Source organism: Pseudophryne corroboree, chromosome 12 (genome assembly GCF_028390025.1).
Source record: "Pseudophryne corroboree isolate aPseCor3 chromosome 12, aPseCor3.hap2, whole genome shotgun sequence".
Lineage (NCBI taxonomy): Eukaryota > Metazoa > Chordata > Amphibia > Anura > Myobatrachidae > Pseudophryne > Pseudophryne corroboree.
Window position 1 is genome coordinate 68,322,718 of NC_086455.1, and position 19,759 is coordinate 68,342,476.

The 19,759-nt window shown below is 48.3% G+C and overlaps 1 protein-coding gene across 2 annotated transcripts in view; it reads left to right on the top strand.

Moving 5' to 3' along the window:
* Nucleotides 1-19,759, top strand: part of CLMN (calmin) — a 253,807-nt gene that overhangs the window by 127,513 nt on the left and 106,535 nt on the right. The window lies entirely within an intron of this gene.

Consider the following 19,759-nt stretch of genomic DNA (forward strand, 5'->3'; position numbering starts at 1 on the left):
TTGTGGTTATATCTTTGGAATGAGATCCTAGGATGCAGTATTGGATCATCTGCCACACCATCAGCCGGCAGTGTCATCCGTGTGATCGCGCACGCCAGCCGCTGCAGGTCCTACTAGGAGGTCAGGAAATCTCCTTCCTCAGACGGAGATCCTAGCCCCGGGACACCCCCATAATATCTGGTCTATAGATCTACACTAAAATGGTCTACAGTCAATAGGTCGACCACTAATGGTAGACGTGCATTATTATTATTATTTTTTATTATTATTATTATTATTATTATCCTTTATTTATATGGCATTAGGTCGACAGGGTCAAATGGGCGACATGTAAACGGTTGACTGGGTCAAATGGTTGACAGGGTCAGAAGATCGACAAGGTCATAAGGTCGACACACATACAAGTTTAAAAAAAATATATATATATTTATTTATTTTGGTATATTTGTCATACGTTACCATGCACATTGATTAAGACTGGGAATAGCAACCCAGTGGTACACCAATGGGGCTTGTTCTATGTCAACCTTTTGACCCTGTAAACCTAATGCATGTCTACCATTAGTGGTTGACCTATTGACTGTAGACCCTTTTAGTGTATATCTAATAATCCACACCCCCAATGGCGGCGACATGCCTCCGCTTTGGGAAACAAGGGTCGCCACGGCCCCCAAATGACATCCTACATCACATACCGTAGTACACATACGCAGTACAGGTCCGGCGCTTGCGCAGAGTACCAAGCAATGGTATTTTGAGCAAGGGCATAGCTACCATAGGTGCAGGCATTGCAGTTGCTATGGGGCCCAGAGCTGGGAGGGGCCCACCTTCCCTGTAAAAGTCATACCCCTTTCACACCAGCACCTCTGAACACGGATTTTTGGCACATTAACATGCATAACCTGTGTTCATGTGTGGTGTGAAAGGGTGCCGGGGTTGAAATACCGGCTCAAGTGACTCGGTATTTCAGCCCTGCTCTTGAGCAGGGTTGAACTCGTGTTCAACCCGGCTGACTGTGTGGTGTCGATGCGACCCGTTTCCCGTTCACTCTCTATGTACGTGCGGCATTTGGAGATCATGTGATCTCCAAGCGCCGCGTCACCACTGACGTCAGCTACCTGGCAATAGGCCGGGCTGCTGACTGCGGTGTGAAAGGCGCCCGAGGCGGGTCACACCCTTGGAGCTCCCATGTCGGGCTCCTGGGTGCAACCCTCAGGCGGTGTGAAAGGGGTATTACATGTTACTGGCAGCTCTGAAATGTGACATAGGGTGAATTTAAGCACTACTACGATTCATAAAAGAAACTAGGGCACTACTATGGGGCATAACATTAAATAAGGCTCTACTATGGTTCAGAAAATGAACTAGGGCACTATTATACGGCATACAATTAACAACTGCTGCAGAGAAGTGTCACTCTGGAAGCACTGGGACGAGGGCCCCTTCGAGATGTTGCTATGGGGCCCACAAAGTTCTGGCTACGTCCCTAATTTTGAGTCATGCACCGTTAAACCGTCTGGACCTTAATCCGGCGCCATCTGTGCAGAAGGACATTACTTTGCTCAATAAGAGCATGTTCCCATATAAATGTACCCTACTGCATTCACATAATACATAATAGCCGTATTTATAGAAAAGTACAAAGTACAAAAAATATACTGGTAATTGGCTTTGGCAGAGAATTTAGACTGTAAGCTCCTCTGGGACAGGTGCTGATGAATGAGTCAAGATTCTCTGTAGGGGGCCGCATAATATGTTGGAACTATACAAATAAAGACTAATAACAATAAAAATAACATCATAATAAAAGAAAATTACTAGTCGTTATCATTATGAAAATAAGAAGCATGGCTTCTTTTATATGGTCTTGCAACACATTTCTGCTAAAACCTGTAATAAAAGAGCTGATTTGTGTGAGAGCTGAGTAAACCCTGGATAATTATTTGCAGCAATCAATACTGTATGAGATTAGCAAACTCCCACCGCTTACAGTGTGTATTTTGTGAAATTACCAGAGTTAACCGCAGCAATGAAATCTGAACCAGCTGTCTGCCGCGGTCATGAGCAGAAGATAAGGTTCTCTAGGAGCTGATCATATACCTATGTATAGAGGTATAGCTAACACATAATCATAGCAAAGCTTTAATAGATAACAGACACTATTATTAGTACAATGTAGTGATATAATAGTATTTACAGTATATGGAACCATGGTGACAATAATATTATGCAAACTATTATGAAGTTATATTCTAAAAATGCGTGATGGATCACATACACCAGAGGTGGGGGACCTTGGCTGAGTACCGACATATGTTCCCATCTCATGGCGCTCTCTTGCTGTTGTGGAACATACACGTCCCAACATACTCTGCCAGCCATAAACTCTCCAGGTGTTGTGGAACAATAAGTACCAGCAAGTTTTGCTAAATGTTGCATGCCCAGAAGAGGGTTGAGGATGAGCCGAGTAGGTGGTCTCGAAGGCCAAAGTGGCATTACCAGGTCATAGCTAAGTTTTACCTTTGTTGTCCAGCAATACAGCGTTCCTCTCCCACTTTAGGGAGTGAGGGGTAGATGAAACAAGTACAAAAGTGCCATTCTTTTCATAACCCGGACTAGCGTAGACTGACCTATCACCCCCTGGGAACCAATTAAGGATTTTCTGGCACTATATAAGAGTTTGCAACATTGTCTTACACGGGATATGATGTTAAATTGTGCATAGAAGGGGTCATTCAGGTGAGGTTGCACCTCAGACCATTGGCTCAAAGTACAGATTTTTGGTACTTTGCGCATGCCGTCCGATGGCGTCCTAGAACGCAGCTTGCATCACTAGTGCAGTAGGAGGCGTCTGCACGTAATAGACGCCTCCTGCTGCATCTACATACAGCGCTATCCCTATCCAAGGAAGCAGCAGTGATAGCAAATCCGACAATGCCTGAATGACCCCCTTAGGGACTAATATTCAGTAGGACGTGCTGTCGATGTCAGACACAGTTGGGCAGTTTTGCTTCTACTGTGTATACATCTCACTCACACTGTGCATCCATCCAGAGTCCATGTGAAGTTGTGTTTGCGATGCACGGCCTTAGAAACATATTGAAAATGTATTGGGCGTTGCTGGGCAGTGGCTAAGTGGACGCACAGAAGTTCTGTCTTACGGGCGAGTCAGAATCTGCAGCTATCATCAGGTTAGTGTAAGTTTTGATGGTGTGACTGTCGGTTGCCCCAAATACCCTCAAAGTGGGTGTCTAAGTACTTGCACATGCAGACGCATGGCTGTACACCAGGGAAGGATTTGTTGCAGCATTTGCATAATCTGTGCTGTTCCTTATATATGTAAAACTGGTGGAGGTGCATGGGTGGTGGTGGGGGATGTGGTATAGAAGATTATACAATCTAGATAGACAAGTCAATAGTCTTGACATAGTCAATAGGTCAACACCATACCGTATGGTTAACATGTTTTAGATTGACTAGTACAAAAGGTCGGCAGGTACAATAGGTCATCAGGGTCAAAAGGTCAACATTATAATGGTCGGCACAAAAATGGTTGACACATGTTTTTTAGGCCATATCTTGTACATTTCATGTTCTGTGACCGCCATCAGTAAAAACGTAGACCCTCGCGGGCTCGCTTGGCTCACCACGCTTTGGGCAAGGTGGCTTCCTGCAGTCTCCACAGGTTACTATTCCTGATCATAGTCCATGTGGATAGTAAATCAGGCAAATGTTATGAAAGCATTTGAAAACCCTAAAAAATGTGTCAACCATTTGTGTGTAGACCACTGTCATGTCAATCTTTTGAACCTGTCAACCTTTTGTGCCTGTTGACTGTCTACTTAGACAGTGCAAATCTATCATGTGGATACCGGGTGGCAGAAGGTAAAGTGAAGCATGAGACATCAGAACAGTGACCACTTGCTTGTTAGTGTAGATCTAATAATCCACACCCCCAATGGCGGCGACATGCCTCCGCTTTGGGAAACGAGGGTCGCCAAATCAGATTGTCAATCACTGACCTTCTGATGCTGTACTACATCCTACATCACATACCGTACTACACATGTTATAACTGTTTATTCAGATCTTTCCTCAGCTCTGAAGACCTGATAGGGGACATTCATAAAAGTTGCTGCACAAGTAATGATGTACAGTAGATGCTCAGAGTCTAAAGTCTAACCCCTAAAAACCAACTAGTACATATGTGATTTAATCTCCTAAACTGTAGAAATGTTGCTGGTAGAGAGATGGCAGAACGTTAAAGTGACAATTTTGTTTTATTAAGAATATTAAGAAACGTTTAACTGTCACTTTTTTCTTAACTTTTCTGTAATATGCAGGAAAAAAAATAGCTAATCTGAAAATAGGACATAATTACCTTTTAATAAAAATATAAAACCAGTACAACCATTCTCTCCCCCCCCCCCACACACACACACACACACACACACACACACACACACACACACACACACACACACACACACACACACACACACACACACACAAACACATTTATCTGTACGGCAGTTTTCATCACCATCCATTTCGCTTTCACAATAAATGATGTTCAGGTCTGACCGCAGGACTCAGGAGAGGCAGAATAAGGAGATTGGATTTATTCAGATAACGCTCTGCTTCCTAGAAGGTATTCAGTGCGGTTTTAATGAGTGAATCCTGTGTCTGAGAGCAGCTCAGTCTGTAATCTGAGGAATTCTGCGGGCGCCATGACAGCTAGATGGAGGCATATGAGGGTCAAGTGAGGCACGCTATGAAATCCCAGATTGTGCAGAATTTAAGCAGAGGGATAAAGATTAGGAAATAAAAGACTGAATGAGCAGAGCTGTGTGGCGGCGACTGTGGTTCTGCTCTTTTAATTCCTCTGGGTGGATAAAAGACAAACAGCCCTGTTATTCCATGATCCGTGAACCATGGCGCGTACGAAGCATGTTGTCTCCTGAACACGCCTCGTTGGCATGTCAACATTCACAGTCTAACACATGTATGGATGTCACAGGTTAAGGATGATTTCTTGAATCTAGTTACATTTTACTTTAATTGGCTATTTTTTACAGAAAAATGGTTTTCATTAGTAAGAAGCCATAATAAATGATTTTCTGCTGTATTTTTCAATAGTTGTTAAAAGTAATGGGGTAGATAAAGTGAATGAAATAAGCTCTGCAGTGTACTTGGATCAGATGGTCAGTGGTGTAAGCTCTGCAGTGTTCTTGGATCAGGGGGTCAGTGGTGTAAGCTCTGCAGTGTACTTGGATCAGATGGTCAGTGGTGTAAGCTCTGCAGTGTACTTGGATCAGATGGTCAGTGGTGTAAGCTCTGCAGTGTTCTTGGATCAGATGGTCAGTGGTGTAAGCTCTGCAGTGTACTTGGATCAGATGGTCAGTGGTGTAAGCTCTGCAGTGTACTTGGATCAGATGGTCAGTGGTGTAAGCTCTGCAGTGTACTTGGATCAGATGGTCAGTGGTGTAAGCTCTGCAGTGTACTTGGATCAGATGGTCAGTGGTGTAAGCTCTGCAGTGTACTTGGATCAGGGGGTCAGTGGTGTAAGCTCTGCAGTGTACTTGGATCAGATGGTCAGTGGTGTAAGCTCTGCAGTGTACTTGGATCAGATGGTCAGTGGTGTAAGCTCTGCAGTGTACTTGGATCAGGGGGTCAGTGGTGTAAGCTCTGCAGTGTACTTGGATCAGATGGTCAGTGGTGTAAGCTCTGCAGTGTACTTGGATCAGATGGTCAGTGGTGTAAGCTCTGCAGTGTTCTTGGATCAGATGGTCAGTGTTGTAAGGTCTGCAGTGTACTTGGATCAGGTGGTCAGTGGTGTAAGCTCTGCAGTGTTCTTGGATCAGATGGTCAGTGGTGTAAGCTCTGCAGTGTACTTGGATCAGGGGGTCAGTGGTGTAAGCTCTGCAGTGTACTTGGATCAGATGGTCAGTGGTGTAAGCTCTGCAGTGTACTTGGATCAGATGGTCAGTGGTGTAAGCTCTGCAGTGTACTTGGATCAGGGGGTCAGTGGTGTAAGCTCTGCAGTGTACTTGGATCAGGGGGTCAGTGGTGTAAGCTCTGCGTTGCAGTTAAAATGCCGGCTGTCGGGATCCCAGAATTCAGGATACCAGTGCCGAAATCACGTCTGCCGACAATCCCGACAGATGGAATCTATTCCCATTACACCCATAGAGTGGGAATAGATCCTGCGCCGGCATTACATAGTGAGGTTGAAAAAAGGCAAAATGCCCATCGAGTTCAACCTGCATTCTGGTGGGCGGCATGCTGCTGTCAGGGATATTGACAGCTGGCATCCTGTCCGCCGGTAAAACGTATGTAACCCCTGCAGTGTACTGGGATCAGGGCATGAGCAGTGTAAGCTTTTCAATGTACAGCATTTGGGGATCACTGGTGTAGGCTCTGCAGTGGACTGGTTCCAGGGGTCACCAGTGTAAGGTCTGCAGTGTGCTGAGACCAGGGGGTCACCAGTGTAGGCTCTGCAGTGTACTGAGACCAAGGGGGGCACCGGTGTAGGCTCTGCAGTATACTGAGACCAGGGGGGCAACGGTGTAGGCTCTGCAGTGTATGGAGACCAGGGGGCACCGGTGTAGGCTCTGCAGTGTATTGAGACCGGGGGGCACCGGTGTAGGCTCGGCAGTGTACTGACACCAGGGGGGCACCGGCGTAGGCTTGGAAGTGTACTGATACCAGGGGGGCACCGGTGTAGACTCGGCAGTGTACTGAGACCAGGGGGGCACCGGCGTAGGCTTGGAAGTGTACTGAGATCAGGGGGGTCACCTGCGTAGGACCGGCAGTGTACAGGATAGAGTGATGTGTATTTCTATTAGTGATGAGCGGGTTCGGTTTCTCGTAAACCGAACTCCCCCGAACTTCACCCATTTTACACGGGTCCGAGGCAGGTTCGAACCTTCCCGCCTTGCTCGGCTAACCCGAGCGCGCCCGAACGTCATCATCCCGCTGTCAGATTCTCGCGAGATTCGGATTCTATATAAGCAGCCGCGCGTCGCCGCCATTTTCACTCGTGCATTGGAGATGATAGGGAGAGGACGTGGCTGGCGTCCTCTCCGTTTATTGTTGAACTTGATTGCTTTATTGCTTAATTGTGGGGAGGACTGGGGAGCAGCTGTTAGGAGGAGTACAGTGCAGAGTTTTGCTGATAAGTGACCACCAGTTTTATCCGTTCTCTGCCTGAAAAAAACGCTCCATACCATATCTGTGCTCAGTGTGCTGCATAATATATCTGTGCTCACACTGCTTAATTGTGGGGACTGGGGAGCAGCTGTATTATATAGCAGGAGTACAGTGCAGAGTTTTGCTGACAGTGACCACCAGTATACGTTGTCTGCCTGAAAAACACTCCATATCTGTGCTCAGTGCGCTGCTTTATTGTGGGGACTGGGGACCACCAGTATAATTAATATTATATAGGAGGAGTACAGTGCAGAGTTTTGCTGACACAGTGACCACCAGTATACTATATATAGCAGTACGGTAGGCCACTGCTGTACCTACCTCTGTGTCGTCATTCATTAAGTATACTATCCATCTACATTCTATACCTGTGGTGCATTTTAGTTTTGCAGTTTGCTGACACAGTGACCACCAGTATACTATATATAGCAGTACGGTAGGCCACTGCTGTACCTACCTCTGTGTCGTCATTCATTAAGTATACTATCCATCTACATTCTATACCTGTGGTGCATTTTAGTTTTGCAGTTTGCTGACACAGTGACCACCAGTATACTATATATAGCAGTACGGTAGGCCACTGCTGTACCTACCTCTGTGTCGTCATTCATTAAGTATACTATCCATCTACATTCTATACCTGTGGTGCATTTTAGTTTTGCAGTTTGCTGACACAGTGACCACCAGTATACTATATATAGCAGTACGGTAGGCCACTGCTGTACCTACCTCTGTGTCGTCATTCATTAAGTATACTATCCATCTACATTCTATACCTGTAGTGCATTTTAGTTTTGCAGTTTGCTGACACAGTGACCACCAGTATACTATATATAGCAGTACGGTAGGCCACTGCTGTACCTACCTCTGTGTCGTCATTCATTAAGTATACTATCCATCTACATTCTATACCTGTAGTGCATTTTAGTTTTGCAGTTTGCTGACACAGTGACCACCAGTATACTATATATAGCAGTACGGAAGGCCACTGCTGTACCTACCTCTGTGTCGTCATTAAGTATACTATCCATCTACATTCTATACCTGTGGTGCGCCTCTTTTTTTCTTTGCATCATGTGCTGTTTGGGGACAATTTTTTTGAAGTGCCATCCTGTCTTGACACTGCAGTGCCACTCCTAGATGGGCCAGGTGTTTGTGTCGGCCACTTGTGTCGCTTAGCTTAGCCATCCAGCGACCTCGGTGCAAATTGTAGGACTAAAAATAATATTGTGAGGTGTGAGGTGTTCAGAATAGACTGGAAATGAGTGGAAATTATGGTAATTGAGGTTAATAATACTATGGGATCAAAATGATCCCCAAATTCTATGATTTATGCAGTTTTTTAGGGTTTTTTGAAAAAAACACCCGAATCCAAAACACACCCGAATCCGACAAAAAATTTTCGGTGAGGTTTTGCCAAAACGCGTCCGAATCCAAAACACGGCCGCGGAACCGAATCCAAAACCAAAACACAAAACCCGAAAAATGTCCGGTGCACATCACTAATTTCTAGACACACTTTGGGTCTAATTCATGTTTGTACGCAGATGCATACACAACTGTGTTTTTTAAGGCTACGGAACTGCTAATAATCACATGTGAAGCTACCGCCCAGGAAAGAAGATAGACGCTGCCCAGTGCCATTGCAAAGTCCTCTGCAGTTGCGTACTCAGCACCGACGCAATAACAAGGAACATTGTCGGGCAGCACGGACGGTGTAATGGTTAGCATCACTGTCTCACAGCACTGAGGTCATGGATTCAATTCCCACCCTGTCCCTAACTGTGTGGAGTTTATATGTTCTCTCCAAGCTTGCGTGGGTTTCCTCCAGGTACTGCGGTTTCCTCCCACAATCCAAAAATAGACTGGTAGGTTAATTAGCTCCCCCCAAAAAAAACCTAGCATGAATTTGTGTGCGTGTACATGTGTTTAGGGCAGACTGGATGGGCCAAGTGGTTCTTATCTGCCATCAAATTCTATGTTTCTATGACTCCTAGGGTTGACCTATGGCTACACAGACTGTCCATGTTTCTCTACATATCTGATCGCAGCTGAAGGCAGATACACACCTTGAAAACGGCCATGACACATCTGGGTTATGCTGCCACTCCCATGTTAACGGTACATTGTGTACAAACATGAATAATACCCCTTTTCCACTTACGAGCACGGGTCGCAGCCGGGAGCCTGACACGGGAGCTGCCCCCTGCTGCGACCCGTGCTCGGCCCCTTTCCCACCAGCAGTCACAACCCGGCATATGCCGGGTTAGTGACGTTTCTAGTGACGCGGCAGGGGCGGCGCAGGGAGATCACATGATCTCCCAGCGCCGCCCTTCCATACAGTGTAAAGGGGAGCCGTGTCGCATCGACACGGCTCCCGTTTACACTGCAACCCTACCCGGATCAGTCCCGTGTCCTACCCAGGTAAATAGCCGGGTAGGATTCACGGGTCACTTGATCCGGGTTTACCCTTTTCCACTTGCAAAAAACACGGGTAAATGCGCGCCCCCGTGCATTTACCCGTGTTTTTTGAGCTAGTGGAAAAGGGGTATTAGACACTTTGGGCATGATTCTGAATTGGAAGTAAACCAAAAAAAAGACATAAAGGCTGCGCAGGCAGGGAGCTACTCGCAGCTGCAAAAGCATCACTGCTGTGCGATGCTTTTGCACCCGTGAAGGGGGGGGGGCCGGGGGACGGACAGGGCCTGACATGCGGGGCGGACTAGCCCTGTGCTGGGTGTCCCCCCGCATGTCTGAATAACTGGTTGTAAATTTAGCACATCTACGTTCAGATCTAAGGGGGTAATTCCAAGTTGATCGCAGCAGGAAATTTTTTAGCAGTTGGGCAAAACCATGTGCACTGCAGGGGGGGCAGATATACATGTGCAGAGAGAGATATATTTGGGTGTGGTGAGTTCAATCTGCAATCTAATTTGTGGTGTAAAAATAAAGCAGCCAGTATTTACCCTGCACAGAAACAAAATAACCCACTCAAATCTAACTCTCTCTGCAAATGTTATACCTGCCCCCCCTGCAGTGCACATGGTTTTGCCCAACTGCTAAAAAATTTCCTGCTGCGATCAACTTGGAATTACCCCCTAAATCACCCCCATGGTTTGTTCTAGATACAAAGTTACTTGCTTTTTTTGCTTTACTTCCATATTAGAATAAGGCTCTTTCTCTATCGTCCTAGTGGATGCTGGGGTTCCTGAAAGGACCATGGGGAATAGCGGCTCCGCAGGAGACAGGGCACAAAAAGTAAAGCTTTCCGATCAGGTGGTGTGCACTGGCTCCTCCCCCTATGACCCTCCTCCAAGCCTCAGTTAGATTTTTGTGCCCGGCCGAGAAGGGTGCAATCTAGGTGGCTCTCCTAAAGAGCTGCTTAGAGAAAGTTTAGCTTAGGTTTTTTATTTTACAGTGAGTCCTGCTGGCAACAGGATCACTGCAACGAGGGACTTAGGGGAGAAGAAGTGAACTCACCTGCGTGCAGGATGGATTGGCTTCTTGGCTACTGGACATCCGCTCCAGAGGGACGATCACAGGTACAGCCTGGATGGTCACCGGAGCCTCGCCGCCGGCCCCCTTGCAGATGCTGAAACATGAAGAGGTCCAGAATCGGCGGCAGAAGACTCCTCAGTCTTCTAAAGGTAGCGCACAGCACTGCAGCTGTGCGCCATTTTCCTCTCAGCACACTTCACACGGCAGTCACTGAGGGTGCAGGGCGCTGGGAGGGGAGCGCCCTGGGAGGCAAATGAAAACCTATTTGGCTAAAAAATACCTCACATATAGCCTCCGGGGGCTATATGGAGATATTTAACCCCTGCCAGAATACACTAAAGAGCGGGAGACGAGCCCGCCGGAAAAGGGGCGGGGCCTATCTCCTCAGCACACAGCGCCATTTTCCTTACACAGCTCCGCTGGTCAGGACGGCTCCCAGGTCTCTCCCCTGCACTGCACTACAGAAACAGGGTAAAACAAGAGAGGGGGGGCAAAATAGTGGCAAAAATTATATTATAAAAGCAGCTATACAGGGAGCACTTATTATAAGGCTATCCCTGTCATATATAGCGCTTTTGGTGTGTGCTGGCAAACTCTCCCTCTGTCTCCCCAAAGGGCTAGTGGGGTCCTGTCTTCGTTAAGAGCATTCCCTGTGTGTCTGCTGTGTGTCGGTACGTGTGTGTCGACATGTATGAGGACGATATTGGTGTGGAGGCGGAGCAATTGCCAAATATGGGGATGTCACCTCCTAGGGGGTCGACACCAGAATGGATGCCTTTATTTATGGAATTACGGGATAGTGTCAACACGCTAAAGCAGTCGTTTGACGACATGAGACGGCCGGACAATCAGTTAGTGCCTGTCCAGGCGCCTCAAACACCGTCAGGGGCTGTAAAACGCCTTTTGCCTCAGTCGGTCGACACAGACCCAGACACAGGCACTGATTCCAGTGGTGACGGTGACGAATCAACCGTATTTTCCAGTAGGGCCACACGTTATATGATTTTGGCAATGAAGGAGGCGTTACATTTAGCGGATACTACAGGTACCACTAAACAGGGTATTATGTGGGGTGTGAAAAAACTACCTATAGTTTTTCCTGAATCAGAAGAACTAAATGATGTATGTGATGAAGCGTGGGTTGCCCCCGATAAAAAGATGCTAATTTCAAAGAAGTTATTAGCTTTATACCCTTTCCCGTCAGAGGTTAGGGCGCGCTGGGAAACACCTCCTAGGGTGGACAAGGCGCTCACACGCTTATCTAAACAAGTGGCGTTACCCTCTCCTGAGACGGCCGCACTTAAAGATCCAGCAGATAGGAGGATGGAAAATATCCAAAAAAGTATATACACACATACAGGTGTTATACTACGACCAGCTATAGCGACAGCCTGGATGTGCAGTGCTGGAGTAGCTTGGTCAGAGTCCCTGATTGAAAATATTGATACCCTGGATAGGGACAATGTTTTACTGTCTTTAGAGCAAATAAAGGATGCATTTCTTTATATGCGTGATGCACAGAGGGATATCTGCACACTGGCATCACGGGTAAGTGCTATGTCCATTTCGGCCAGAAGAAGTTTATGGACGCGACAGTGGTCAGGCGATGCGGACTCAAAACGGCATATGGAAGTTTTGCCGTATAAAGGGGAGGAGTTATTTGGAGTCGGTCTATCAGATTTGGTGGCCACGGCTACAGCCGGGAAATCCACCTTTTTACCTCAAGCTACTCCCCAACAGAAAAAGACACCGACTTTTCAACCGCAGCCCTTTCGTTCCTTTAAAAACAAGAGAGCAAAGGGATATTCATATCTGCCACGAGGCAGAGGAAGGGGGAAGAGACACCAACAGGCAGCTCCTTCCCAGGAACAGAAGCCCTCCCCCGCTTCTACAAAAGCCTCAGCATGACGCTGGGGCTTCTCAAGCGGACTCGGGGGCGGTGGGCGGTCGTCTCAAGAATTTCAGCGCGCAGTGGGCTCACTCGCAGGTAGATCCCTGGATCCTGCAGATAATATCTCAGGGGTACAGGTTGGAACTAGAGACAGATCCGCCTCGCCGTTTCCTGAAGTCTGCTTTACCAACGTCCCCCTCAGAAAGGGAGACGGTTTTGGAAGCCATTCACAAGCTGTACTCTCAGCAGGTGATAGTCAAGGTACCTCTTCTACAACAGGGAAAGGGGTATTATTCCACTCTATTTGTGGTACCGAAGCCGGACGGCTCGGTAAGACCTATTCTAAATCTGAAGTCCTTGAAGCTGTACATAAAGAAGTTCAAGTTCAAAATGGAGTCACTCAGAGCAGTGATAGCGAACCTGGAAGAAGGGGACTTTATGGTGTCCTTGGACATCAAGGATGCGTACCTCCACGTTCCAATTTACCCCTCACACCAGGGGTACCTCAGGTTCGTTGTACAAAACTGTCACTATCAGTTTCAGACGCTGCCGTTCGGATTGTCCACGGCACCTCGGGTCTTTACAAAGGTAATGGCCGAGATGATGATTCTTCTTCGAAGAAAAGGCGTATTAATTATCCCATACTTGGACGATCTCCTAATAAGGGCAAGGTCCAGAGAACAGCTAGAGAGGGGATTAGCACTGTCTCAAGAAGTGCTAAAACAGCACGGCTGGATTCTGAATATTCCAAAATCCCAGTTAATGCCGACAACTCGTCTGCTGTTCCTAGGGATGATTCTGGACACGGTTCAGAAAAAGGTTTTTCTCCCGGAGGAAAAAGCCAAGGAGTTATCCGAGCTTGTCAGGAACCTCCTAAAACCAGGAAAGGTGTCTGTACATCAATGCACAAGAGTCCTGGGAAAAATGGTGGCTTCTTACGAAGCAATTCCATTCGGCAGATTCCATGCACGAATTTTCCAGAGGGATCTGTTGGACAAATGGTCAGGGTCGCATCTTCAGATGCACCAGCGGATAACCCTGTCTCCAAGGACAAGGGTATCTCTTCTGTGGTGGTTGCAGAGTGCTCATCTATTGGAGGGCCGCAGATTCGGCATACAGGATTGGATCCTGGTGACCACGGACGCCAGCCTGAGAGGCTGGGGAGCAGTCACACAAGGAAGAAACTTCCAGGGAGTGTGGACGAGCCTAGAAACGTCTCTTCACATAAACATTCTGGAACTAAGAGCAATCTACAATGCTCTAAGCCAGGCAGAACCTCTGCTTCAAGGAAAACCGGTGTTGATCCAGTCGGACAACATCACGGCAGTCGCCCATGTAAACAGACAGGGCGGCACAAGAAGCAGGAGTGCAATGGCAGAAGCTGCAAGGATTCTTCGCTGGGCAGAGAATCATGTGATAGCACTGTCAGCAGTGTTCATCCCGGGAGTGGACAACTGGGAAGCAGACTTCCTCAGCAGACACGACCTTCACCCGGGAGAGTGGGGACTTCATCCGGAAGTCTTCCACATGCTGGTAACCCGTTGGGAAAGACCAATGGTGGACATGATGGCGTCTCGCCTCAACAAAAAACTGGACAGGTATTGCGCCAGGTCAAGAGATCCGCAGGCAATAGCTGTGGACGCGCTGGTAACGCCTTGGGTGTACCAGTCGGTGTATGTGTTTCCTCCTCTGCCTCTCATACCAAAAGTATTGAGAATTATACGGCAAAGAGGCGTAAGAACGATACTAGTGGTTCCGGATTGGCCAAGAAGGACTTGGTACCCGGAACTTCAAGAGATGATCACGGAAGATCCGTGGCCTCTACCTCTAAGGAGGGACTTGCTTCAGTAGGGTCCCTGTCTGTTTCAAGACTTACCGCGGCTGCGTTTGACGGCATGGCGGTTGAACGCCGGATCTTAATGGAAAAAGGCATGCCGGAAGAAGTCATTCCTACTTTGATTAAAGCAAGGAAGGAAGTAACCGTGCAACACTATCACCGCATTTGGCGAAGATATGTTGCGTGGTGCGAGGATCGGAGTGCTCCGACGGAGGAATTTCAACTGGGTCGATTCCTACATTTCCTGCAATCAGGATTGTCTATGGGTCTCAAATTGGGATCTATTAAGGTTCAAATTTCGGCCCTGTCGATTTTCTTTCAAAAAGAATTGGCTTCAGTTCCTGAAGTCCAGACTTTTGTTAAGGGAGTGCTGCATATACAGCCTCCTGTGGTGCCTCCAGTGGCACCGTGGGATCTCAATGTGGTTTTGGAATTTCTAAAATCTCATTGGTTTGAACCACTAAAAAAGGTGGATTTAAAATATCTCACATGGAAAGTGACCATGTTACTAGCCCTGGCTTCGGCCAGGAGAGTGTCAGAACTGGCAGCTTTATCTTACAAAAGCCCATATCTGATTTTCCATTCGGACAGGGCAGAACTGCGGACTCGTCCGCATTTTCTCCCTAAGGTGGTGTCAGCATTTCATCTGAACCAGCCTATTGTAGTGCCTGCGGCTACAAGTGACTTGGAGGACTCCAAGTTACTGGACGTTGTCAGAGCATTAAAAATATATATTGCAAGGACAGCTGGAGTCAGAAAATCTGACTCGTTGTTTATATTGTATGCACCCAACAAGATGGGTGCTCCTGCGTCTAAGCAGACGATTGCTCGTTGGATCTGTAGCACAATCCAACTTGCACATTCTGTGGCAGGCCTGCCACAGCCTAAATCTGTAAAGGCCCACTCCACAAGGAAGGTGGGCTCATCTTGGGCGGCTGCCCGAGGGGTCTCGGCATTACAACTTTGCCGAGCAGCTACGTGGTCAGGGGAGAACACGTTTGTAAAATTTTACAAATTTGATACTCTGGCTAAGGAGGACCTGGAGTTCTCTCATTCGGTGCTACAGAGTCATCCGCACTCTCCCGCCCGTTTGGGAGCTTTGGTATAATCCCCATGGTCCTTTCAGGAACCCCAGCATCCACTAGGACGATAGAGAAAATAAGAATTTACTTACCGATAATTCTATTTCTCGGAGTCCGTAGTGGATGCTGGGCGCCCATCCCAAGTGCGGATTATCTGCAATAATTGTACATAGTTATTGTTAACTAATTCGGGTTATTGTTTTGGAAGCCATCTTTCAGAGGCTCCTCTGTTATCATACTGTTAACTGGGTTTGATCACAAGTTGTACGGTGTGATTGGTGTGGCTGGTATGAGTCTTACCCGGGATTCAAAATTCCTCCCTTATTGTGTACGCTCGTCCGGGCACAGTACCTAACTGAGGCTTGGAGGAGGGTCATAGGGGGAGGAGCCAGTGCACACCACCTGATCGGAAAGCTTTACTTTTTGTGCCCTGTCTCCTGCGGAGCCGCTATTCCCCATGGTCCTTTCAGGAACCCCAGCATCCACTACGGACTCCGAGAAATAGAATTATCGGTAAGTAAATTCTTATTTTTGCAAATGCAAAAAACCTGATGAAACAAAACTTTAAACACAAAAGGCCAAATGTAATAGGGTGCGGGATTCTGAAACTGAAGAGATTCTGTTGAGTTAACAGTCTAATTTAAAATGCCAATGTTTAGCATACCTTCCAAAGTGGGACGGTCCCGCTTTTCGGGGATTGTCTCGCCTCCTCTCCCACTGGCCGCACTGTCCATCGGGGGGAGTATTCTCACTGATGCTCTGCATAATAGAGTAGAGCAGCAGGTGAATAGATGCACACGGCATCTGTTCACACTGTGGGGGGAGCCTGGGGGCAGCCTTGCTTCTCCGGGAGTGCTGGGCACTCCCCCAGAGTGATGAAAACAGGGGCATGCTGTGAAGTCATCACGCATTATGGGAGTGATGTGTTTAGTAAGTCAAAACTAAGTTGGTACGCAATTTTGATGTAATGTTTACACAGACCTACTCTTATATCTCCTGACCTGAGAAATCTTGGTCCCGAAGTGAGGAGCTGTTGGTGTCGGTCAGAGAACGGCATGCCCTACCCCACGCATTCTGGCGGGCGGGATGCCGCTGTCAGGGTCTTGACAGCTGGCATCCTGTCCACCGGGAATACGTATGTAACTTCAGTAAATACAGTGCTAGATATTACAACCGCTAATAGGAAAAGCATATTTGGTAACGTGTGTTTTCTATATTGTGACACTACAACTCCCAGCATGCACTGTGCATCCATTATTCTGAAACAGAAATCTGCAACTCTTGGAACTTTTTTTTCCCCTCAGCCATAAATTCCTCTCCTTGCTCCTTTTTGGGTGCCAAATGCAGTAAAACCGTTATAGGATCTTATTCCCACTAATTCTGTTATTCCAGGTGTGGTAAGAGTCAGAATTTTGGTAAAATAAACATTCTGCGTTAAAGATTTCCAGTTGTAAGTAAAGGGACACCGGGGAATCCTAACTTGGCAAAGTGTCAAGTATGAGGGTGCATGTGGATTATACACAGCGCGGGGAACAGGTAATCAGATGAGGAGGCAGATGGTTTTCAGATACTGTATGTGGTAACGTCTGTTACTGTGATGTAGGGTATAAAATAGGGAATCTAGGGGGACTCTCACCCAGCAATCAGTAATTCTGTCTCGGGTGGAGACATGTTATTAGACTGGCACGAAGGAGGGTGTCCATAAGCACCTATAATTTGAGGTTTGTTAATAAGGGCTATGCACCTTTGAAAATTGGGGCATTACTGCAGCATTTTGTGGCACCCAGGGGCATGCATTGCTAGGCCTCATTCAACCCTCCCCTAAATAGGCCCCTGCACTGCCGCCCACGGCACTGTACTTTCATTTACTACTGTACCGTTACTTTACCAACTGTACCATTTTAGCTGGTACAGTACCAGTTTTTCAAGGTCTGTACCTGCTAAAACTGGGGTGTACCAATTATTATACTGGATTTCTTGACTGTATGGATATATATTGCAGCACTGCTGGGACACGGCCTTCCATAGCACTGCTCAGTGTCAGGCGGCTCCCTCCACCATTCCCTAGCAGCGCCAGCAGCCCCCTGCCCCCAGGAACAGCCGCCAGTACCATAGATGAGTCACCGCTGACACATCTTACGCCCCCCTTTACCAAATGACCACGCCCCTTTGCATATGGCCACACCCCTTTATTTGTGACCACGCCACCTGTGCAGATTTTTTTTTATTGCTAAATGTTGGAAGGTATATAGTAGGAACTGTAGAAAACTGGGATGTGTGTATATCCTGATTTTCTGCTTCCCAATTAGGGGTCCATTTGTCATTGTCACATTTGCAGTGCGATCTGGTCGTGATTAGGGAGGCCAATCCCGGGATCGGGATCGGCGGGATCCCGGGATTTGGGCCCAAAAATGCCGGGATTTGAATCCCGGGATTGGAGCCTCCAATCCCGGGATTCACGGGATTAGAGTGCGCATGCGCAGTTTTGCCGGACAGCGCTGAGCACTGTAGCTCAGCGCTGCCCGGCTGTCAGCGAGGGAGTTACATCAGCTATGGACACACACATACTTACCACGCTGGCGGCATTTCAAACATAGCGCCGGCCGCCAGCCAATCAGAGCTGGCAGACCGGCAGCCAATCAGGGAAGCGGCAGCAGCCGCGGCCCCTGATTGGCTGCCGGACTGCCAGTTCTGACTGGCTGGCGGCCAGCGCAACGTTTGAAATGCTGCCAGCGCGGTCAGTGTGTGTGTGTCCATGGCTGGTGCCCGCGGTCCACCTAAGTAGTAAGTGTTTATCTTATCGCTACCTACACCCACACTCTCTGCTCCTGACATCCTCCCTCTGCTCGCTACACCCACCGGCACCTTCCCTTCCTGTACCTTACATGCTCACTACACACCCACCCTCCCGCTGCTCCCTACACCCACCCTCCCGCTGCTCCCTACACCCACCCTCCCGCTGCTCCCTACATCCACCCTGCCTTGCTGCCCTCCACATATACTTTCCATGCTCTCTACACTGCTCCCTACACTGATCCCTACTGGAATCCCTGGAATCCCGGGATTGAGCAATTTTCAATCCCGAATCCCGGGATTGAAAAAATGCCCCGGGATTGGCCTCCCTAGTCGTGATATTAGCACTCAAGATCGCAATGCAGAATGTGATCACATTGGCGGGATGTATCATCTGGCATCCGCAGGGAAAGGAGCACCTCCGTGCGATGTGTTGAGTGTGGTTCCGGGCTGTTGCGCATGCACGCGCCCGCTGACCGCCGTGCACAGCGGCCATTTCCGGTGAGGGGAAACCTCTGCCGGCTGCAAATGCTAAGTGTAGCCCATAGGGTACATTGAGCTACCACCATCTTCAATTGGCGGTAGCTGCGGGGGTCAAGCTCATTCCGGAAATTGATAAATCCGGCAGAATCGCATCCATCATAGAAACCTATGGGGGATGCGGCTGCCGGCAGGAATGGAGGGTTTTGCAGCAGGTATCGGACCCTCCTGCCTATACATAATATTAATAATAATAATAATAGGTGATACATAATATTTGCATCTAACCCCCTGAAAATGGGTGTTTTTGGTGAAAGCGATGCGACAGCAATTTTCCTGTTCCTGGTGCTAACACGCAGGTCCCATCCTGCACGGCCTGGCCAATGCGATCGCATTGCATTGGCTGAGAATGCCTCTTCCTGATTGACAGGCAGAGGCGTTCGTGGAGCGGGCGGGGGCAGCGACGGACCATTGTGGGGTCGGCGCAGGAAAAATAGGGATGGGTCGGCTGCGTTTTTGGGGTGGCTGCATGACGTCGCACGCAGCAGCTCGGATGGAAAAAATGGAGGTGGGCAGCCTGCCTTTGCAGCCGAGCTGCAGGGGCAGGTGGTTGTCCACAGTTGCTGCGACCCAGTGACGGAACTACCGCCAGTGCGTTGCACTGGGGCCCGCCACTGTCTAGGGACCCAAAGCAGCGCGGCATGTAATGAGTCAAACTTGACTCATTACATGCCGCTGTGTGCTGCGGGCAACCGCCGCCCGCAGCACACAGCCGCCGCCGAGGACAGGAGAGGAGCAGTGGCTACAGGGGTGAAGGAGTAGGAGGGAGGTGGAGGAGGGAGCCGTAGCAGTGCACTGTAGTTGGTAGAGGCGCTGCTGCTGCTGTCCCTTTCCTTCCCCATAGGCTGTCCTCCGACGCTGTGAATGCTGGGAAGTGCATCCCAGCATTCACAGTGGCGGATAGGG